At 45.5% G+C, this 7,966-nt stretch overlaps 1 pseudogene; it reads left to right on the top strand.

Annotated features, from left to right (window-relative positions):
* Window positions 1-975: 975 nt before the first annotated feature.
* LOC132483281 (ubiquitin-conjugating enzyme E2 D3-like) lies at window positions 976-1,538 on the top strand (annotated as a pseudogene).
* Window positions 1,539-7,966: the final 6,428 nt, after the last annotated feature.

Here is a 7,966-nt window from a genome sequence, read left to right as displayed (position 1 = left end):
CTTGTTTTTCTTGCTGTCACATGGCTCCACTGTTGGAAGCTGTTTGTAATACTGTGATGTCTTCACAGATCTAGACTCTCATCACTACCATTCCATTGAGGAACCCCATGCTTGGGCTCTGAAGTTATGGCTGTCTAAGCCACAGGCCCTGGAACTGCACTGCGAGGCTTTGTGCCTCAACCACTGCTCTCCCAGAACTGGCCCAGGCCCACGAACCTCAGGCTCCTGTGATCAGCTGGTGTCCCCATCATGGCATCCCTTTGCCTTTCCTGCCTTTGGGGCCTTTGGAATCTCCTTCTGCCAATGAAACGTGGTCAGGGCCACCATTTTTCCCCCTAATTTTAAATCTTGAGGGAAAACATGTAGGGGACCAGGTTACTTCCTTCTTAGAAGATCCAGGGTTCCTCATGCAAACTGGTCCTCCTCTGCCCAGAAACTAGTTCTACCTATTAAGGAATATTAGTCAGGCTTCAAAAAATATAATTATGTCATTCTCCAAGGAACATGCCACAAAACTCAGATCTCCCTCCTCCAAGATGGCAGATAGGACAAACTCAGTGGATCATTGTGTGACTGACTGGAAAGTTGTCTGATCTGTCCGCCGAGGCAGGAACCAACAGACAGCCCTGGCACATCGTTACATGGAACTTTCCTTTGGGACCAAATAAAATCCGCTCATCTCCCCATCCTAGAGCTGTCCTGGTGATTTGGGCATCTCTGCAGTCCGGGGGCAGGCTTGGAATGCCAAACACTGCCTCCCGGGCCACTGATGGAGTACCCAGCTCAGCATTTTTCATCATCAGTTTAAAAAGTGAAAATGCTTCCACATCTCAGAGCTGAGGAACTGGATCTGGGTAATCATGTGTGCGTAATTGAGGCACTCCACCTTCAAAACATCCCCTGCCTTATCACTTCTTACCACTCCAATTCAGGCCACTATCACTGCTCTTCTAGACAATTGCAGTCTAGACAATGTTCTGCAGGTCCAGTTGGCGATGATATGTTTCATTGCCAAGCCAGAATTATGGGACCTAATGACAGCCCATATCAAGGCGGTGTATTCTTTTTGACAATTCATTTTCCTACAGACTACCCCTTCAAACCACCTAAGGTTGCATTTACAGCAAGAATTTATCATCCAAATATTAACTGTTTCTAAAGCTCTTTTATCCATTTGTTCACTGCTATGTGATCCAAACCCAGATGACCCCCTAGTGCCAGAGATTGCACAGGTCTATAAAACAGACACAGGGCCTCCCTGGTGGCGCAGTGGTTAAGAGTCCGCCTGCCGATGCAGGGGATACGGGTTCGTGCCCCAGTCTGGGAGGATCCCATATGCCGCGGAGCGGCTGGGCCCGTGAGCCATGGCCGCTGGGCCTGCGCATCCGGAGCCTGTGCTCCGCAACGGGAGAGGCCACAACAGTGAGAGGCCCACATACCGCAAAAAGAAAAAAAAAAAAAAAAAAACAAAAAACAAAACAGACACAGATGAGTACAACAGAATATCTCGGGAATGGACTCAGAAGTATGCCATGTGATGCTACCTTAAAATCAGAATACCCTGCATTATAGCTGGAATCAACTTCAAATTACTGTTAAAAAAAACAAAAAAAAAACAACAGCCCGATTTCTCTGCTTCCACTTGATCCCCTCTAGAGTCTATTTTTCACACAGCGGGCCAGAGTGTGCTGCTCAAAGCCCTCCAATGCCTTCCCACAACACACTAGAAGAACATCCGCTCTCCCCACTGTGGTGTGAAGGCTCCACCACGTGACCCCCATGCATCTCCCCAGTCTCCCCACTTCCCCGCCTCCACTCCGGCCACACAGCCCTCTTGCTCTCCAAGAGTAGCCCCAGCCTCAGGGCCTTTACGTGTGCTTTCCCCTCCTCCTGGAATATTCTTCCTCCATTTCTCCACTCAGTTCCCTCCCTGGATTCATGTAAGTCTTTACTCAAGGGTCACTTTTTCAGAGGGGACTTTAAAACTAGACACTGTTCCCTGCCATACCCCGCCTCCCTCCATCATGCTCGAGCCCTAGATCTCACACTGTTTTCTTCATAATTCTTACTATGAACCCCTAATTTTTATATTTTATTGATTCGTTTCCTTATTTCTTGCTTGGTTTCCTAGCTGAAGTTCCTTGAGAGCAGGCAGGGCCATGCCTGCCCTTTTTGTGGTGGAATCCATTGGACCTAGAATGGCACCTGCTACACATAAGCTACTTTGTGAACATGTTTTCCATGACTGAACATAGGAGGCCATTTCTCAGGTTTATGGAGATGGAACACAAGTGGTGAAATTGCTTGTCTGCATAGAGGACCCTAAGCATAAGTGCACACACACACACACACGCACACATACACTGTAGCAATGAAATGGGTAGACAGAAACATAATTAGATTTCTTTCCTGAAATTCAAAACTATGGTTTGGGTCAGTTCTCAGCCAGAATCTGCTCTACCTTAGGGCATTTCTTCTGGTCCTACAGGGTTACGTCATTCTTTACCAACTGTGCAGGCAGATTCTTCAGGAGAAATGAGTCTGTGAGAAAGCAGTCTGGTTTCTGAGTGACCTACCTTCCTTAGTGGAGCCTCCTGAAGGCCTCTAACATTTTGGATTTAAAAACAGGAACGGTAAGAAATTTGGGTAGGTTTTGGCCAGATAATTTTGTCCAGTGTGACATTGGCTGGGGTCATTCACTTGTCTGTAGTCAGCTGCTGCCTAACATGGGCTGGAAAGTCTTAGAAGGCTTCACTCACATGCCTGGTTTCTTGATGCTTCTCTGTGAGGCTTTTTTCTCTCTCCATGTGGCTGATTGGGCTTCCTCACAGCATGGTCTCAAGCTAGCTGGATTCCCAAGAGGGAGCAGCAGTTTACCGCTGAGTTCTAATTGTGACTCTGTTACTTATTAGCTTTATGACCCTGGGCAAATTATTTCAATTCTCTCAGCTTAAACTTCCTCATCTGTGAAATGGGGATAACAATGCATGTCTTAGAATGTCATTGTGAGGATTTAAAGTGATATATGTATAACAGGAAACTAGAATCCCAGAACCTCAGGACCCAGGCCTTTGCGAGGACAGGGAGAGAATAACTTTTCTATTCCCTTCCTTTCTACTTATGACAGCTACTTATGGGACAGTGATCTCCGACCACACATGTGACCTGGGGCTTGTGCCACAAAAATTGCTGTTTCAAGGCTCTGATGATTCTTTGTGTTGTTTGGGGTAGAGCCCAGAGTAGAAACTCACACAGAGAGCCCTGTGTAGTTGTTGAAGGTAATGCACAGCGGGGATGAGGCAGTGCACCAAGGGGAGCTGGAAATTCCCTGAGTAATAAAGTAAGAGAAAATGTCTGTTTCCTGGCCCTGGAATGCAGAGGAAAGAGAGGATGGTGGAAAGCTCACAATGGCAGGTTGAGATCCCGGGTACATGGAGGATTAGCAAGAGATGCTGCCTGGTCTGATGTGTGATATCCCACTTCAGTCTGCCTTCTGGTCTGCAGTTGCCTCCATTATCACAGACTTTCAGGGAAAGCTTTCTGTTCGTGCTGTGTGGAGGCCTAAGGAGCAGGGGCCATATCCACTCAACACTGGAAAAGGAGAGAGGACAGCATCTCAGAAGGGAGATGGCGAAAGGGGGAAAGAAATGCGCTGACAGCAGGAGTTCGAAGAACATTTGTATCCACCTGGGAAATTCTGGAAAAGATAACTGACTTCTCTAACTTAGTATGGTTAGGTAGGGGCTCAGACTATTACACTGGGGGCGGCTGAGCCAGGAAGCTGGTAGAGCTGGGGATATTCTGGTTATGTACGTAAAGAACTTGACCCATAGATGACCTAGCTTAGTAGGTGACTTCTCTTACTCAGAGTTCTGGTAACTTGCTAAGGGAAATAAAGCTTGGCATGGCAACTGCTATTTGACTCTGGTCTGAGTCTAAGGTCTTCACTTTTACATTATTCAACATTTCCTTCAAGTACTCTATATTTGTGCCTAAGCTTTTTTTTTTTTTTTTTTTTTTTTTAGAATATTAGAGCTAAATTAAATGTGCGGTGGCAGCTTATAGGCAAGTTAAATGGTGACTCACTCTAGGTCACCGGAGGCAAGGCAGGGGATTCTTAGGGTTGGCTGAGGATTCCCCAAGTGCACTTTCTCTCGAGGTCAAGTCCCCAGTGATTAGCAGGCTCTGAAGTCCTTCTCTGTTCCAGCTATTTTAAAACCTTGTTTATATGTTAATCGTACTCCATCCTTAGCTGGTCTTCTATCATCTGTCAAGTGAATAGTCACCATAATAGGAAAAGGACCCAGAAATTTAAATGAAAAAAGACAAAGAGTGTGAGTGAGCAGAAGCCAGCTTAGCAGAGACATAAATTCCTGTTCAGAGCCACCTTGTCTCATATCTAAGCTCACACCTTTATTTTTAATTTACTCTGGCATAAGAAGGTTTCCTTGCATTAGTAATGGTGCTGTTAACGTTTAATAGGATGTAGAAGTCATGGTCACATTGAAATCCTTCCTCATTAGATGGAGGACTCTCAGACTTATTGAAACATCTACTGAGTTTAAGTCAGACTGTTTTCTACCCCTACCAAGGACCTGAGAATTCTTTGAGGGCGTTGGTGACATTTAGCCCCCTATCTGCTGTTAACATACACTCTTTCTTCCCCAAAGAGTTTTCAGAAAACTCCTCCACCTCCTTTTCTTAACTGAGACCTGGATCTCCTCAGAGTCTCAACTTCCTCTGCAGTCCTCACCCGTAGAGGCTGCTCATCCTTCCATGCAGCAACCTCCCAGGAAAATGATTGCTGTTCTTCTGACTCTCACCTCATTTCAAGGTTAATCCCTTCACCTGTGCTCTTGATCCTGGTGCTTCCTGCCTTTTCTGGAACTTTGTCACATCAGTCATCCCCCTCTATCCTGTATCTTCTACTTCTCCCCCTCTAAGTCTATCAGCTTGCTCAAGTTGCCTCTGATGTTAGAAGCTTCCCTTGAATCCACATCTTCTAGCTCTCAACAACCTCTTCCTTTCTCATGCAAACTCTTTAGAGGGGGCTGTACTTTCTGTCTCTACTTCTTCACTTCCCATTTCTTTTGAAGTCTCTTAACTTGGCTTCTGGTGCCATCATTCCATTAAAATGATCAAGTTAAAATTACCAATGATCTCTTAACTACCATATCCAATGGGATGTTTAAGACCTTATGTTTTGCTGTACTTCTGTTACATTTGATGCAGGTTATTGAATCTCTTTCCTATGTTGGCTTTCATGTTGTCTCACTCTTCTGGTTTTTCTTTATGACCCTTCCTCTAGATCTCCTGTGGATGGACACTACTCTCTCTTCTCACCCCTTACATTTTGGTGTTCCTTAAAGCTTACATTGTTGGTTCAGCTCTCTTACCATTTTGCATATTCTCTCAGGGTCAGTGCACCCACTTTTATGGTTTAAATCATCACCTTGCTGCTGATAACTCCTAAATCTCAGACCTCTTGCAGAGATCTTTCAGATCCTTCTGTTGAATGACTTGCTGGAAGTCGACACCAGGTTGCTACTCACCCCAACAAACCTAACACGGCTATGCTGAATTCATCATCTTTTTTACCAAACTTCCTCCTTTGTTCTCTAGCTAGATTGGTGGCCCCACCATTTACTAATCACCTAAGTAAGACATTTGAGGGCCATCCTGAGCATCTCCCTTTCTTCCCTTCTCATTCAATCTACCTCCAAATGTGGCTGGTTTCGCCTCCCATAGAGCTCTCATTCTATTCCTGTCTCATCCCCACAACCACTTCCCTACTTCAGGCTCCTATCACCTCTCTCCTAACCACAACCACGACTCCTAATTGCTCTCCCTACCTCCACTGTTTACCTCCTTCAACTCATCTTCCAGACAGCTGGCAGAGGATTGCACTTCATAACTAAGTTTGACTATAATATGCCCTTGATTGAATTCTGTCCATGGCTCCCCAGTTTTTATTTGCAGGGTGAAGTGCACATTCCTTAACATGGTATACACTGCTCTTCATGAGCGACCCCTGCTAGCTTCTCCAGGTTTATTTCCTGGCATCCTCCTCACAGTATATTCTCCAGCAAGAAAGTTTCTTTTGTTCCCCGGTGCATGCCATGTTATTCCTCAACACACACACACACACACACACACACACACACACACACACACACACACACACACACACACACACACACACACACACACACACACACACACACACACACACACACACACACACACACACACACACACACACACACACCCCACTTTCTCTAAGTTGGATGCCATTTCTTTTTTTTTTTTTTTTTTTTTTTTTTTGGCTACACTGGGTCTTCATTGCTGCTTGCAGGCTTCCTCTAGTTGCAGCAAGCGGGGGCTACTCTTCGTCGTGGTGCGCGGGCTTCTCATTGCGGTGGCTTCTCTTGTTGCAGAGCATGGGCTCCAGGCACACGGGCCTCAGCAGCTGCGGCACGTGGGCTCAGTAGCTGTGGCACACGGGCTCAGCAGTTGTGGCACGCAGGCTCCAGAGCCCAGGCTCAGCAGCCGTGGCGCACGGGCCCAGCCGCTCTGCAGCATGTGGGATCTTCCTGGACCAGGGCTCGAACCCATGTCCCCTGCATTGGCAGGTGGGTTCTCAATCACTGTGCCACCAGGGAAGCCCTGGATGCCATTTCTTTATTCTACCCCAAGACCCTGCCATTTCTACTTCTACAGTTTACCACATCCCATTGTGATTTTCAGTTTTTTTACTGCCGAGAGCAGTGTTTTAATATCTGGGCTGCCAGTGACTAGCTCATAGTAGGCATTCCTGGCTCATATTACAAATTACTTAGTATTTGTTGAATGGATGAAGGAATGAATAAACATATTCTCTAGGGAGTTCAGTCTCCTGGATCTGTCTGTATAGATTGGGCCTCTCTGTATCTTCAACTCAGAACGTGAAGAGTGAACTAACAATTGTGCCTACAGATACCTCTGAGACCACCTTGTCACTGTTCCCATATTTTACCTCCTATTGTAATTCTCAAATTGTTTGGTCACTTCTTTGGTATTGGAATAATAGGAAGATTTCTCCACAGAGCCACATGCTGGAAATAGTAAAAGCAACGTATAATTCTCGGATTACTTGCATAAAATTAATATGTACATAAATAAGCTATTTTTAATTTTTAGCCTACCTCAGAAAATGTTGCTTGCTGCTTTTCTTTTTTTTTTCTACACCTTCTTATCCTCCTACCCAGTTGCTGGGTGGGAAGAGTTCCCTTGTCAAGAGAAGGAAATTCTTGGAGCTGGAGGAGGCCGAGAGTCACTGCAAACTTTGCTTCTTCCTGGATTTTATAGAGTATTGCATTAGGCTGGGTATCTTCCAGTTTAGAAAAGTTTGTCTCTCTGTGAGTCCTACTCTCTCCCAAGCATCTTCCTCCCTATGGCCCCCAGTACCCACCTGGAACCCCCTCTACCCTCCTGAACATATGTGAAAAATTCAGAGCAAGGTTAGTCCTGGGCAAACTGAGGGAGACGCGAATTCGGATGCATTGTCTCATGTCCCTTCCATCCCTGCAACACAGAAAGAGAAGGAGGGCCCTCCCATCAGCAAATTAGTGGCTGAATTTCAGGCCAGAGAGAGGGAAATGTATGAGGTAAGCAGACCTTTTGTTGATTAATGTCTTCAGACCACATTACAGAAGCAATTGCCTGCTCGACCTATTAATCAAGATAGGGAAACATTTGTCTTTGAGCAATAAGTTTTAAGACTCTTTAGACTTCTTGTATATTCCTTAGCTTCTTCCAATCACAAAGATTTCTCAAAGAAAACTGAGGGGCAGGAGTGGTAGTGATAAAATTATAGGTTTTTCTTTGTTACCCAGGAAATTCTAAATGCAGGCTACTCCTGAGGTTATGAGACAATTCTAAACTGGGAAATACAGCACGTGAGGACAAAGACAGCAGGGACAGTTGC

Source organism: Mesoplodon densirostris, chromosome 2 (assembly GCF_025265405.1).
Source record: "Mesoplodon densirostris isolate mMesDen1 chromosome 2, mMesDen1 primary haplotype, whole genome shotgun sequence".
Lineage (NCBI taxonomy): Eukaryota > Metazoa > Chordata > Mammalia > Artiodactyla > Ziphiidae > Mesoplodon > Mesoplodon densirostris.
The sequence above is the reverse complement of the archived record's forward strand: the minus strand, read 5'-3'. Positions and strand labels throughout refer to the sequence as shown.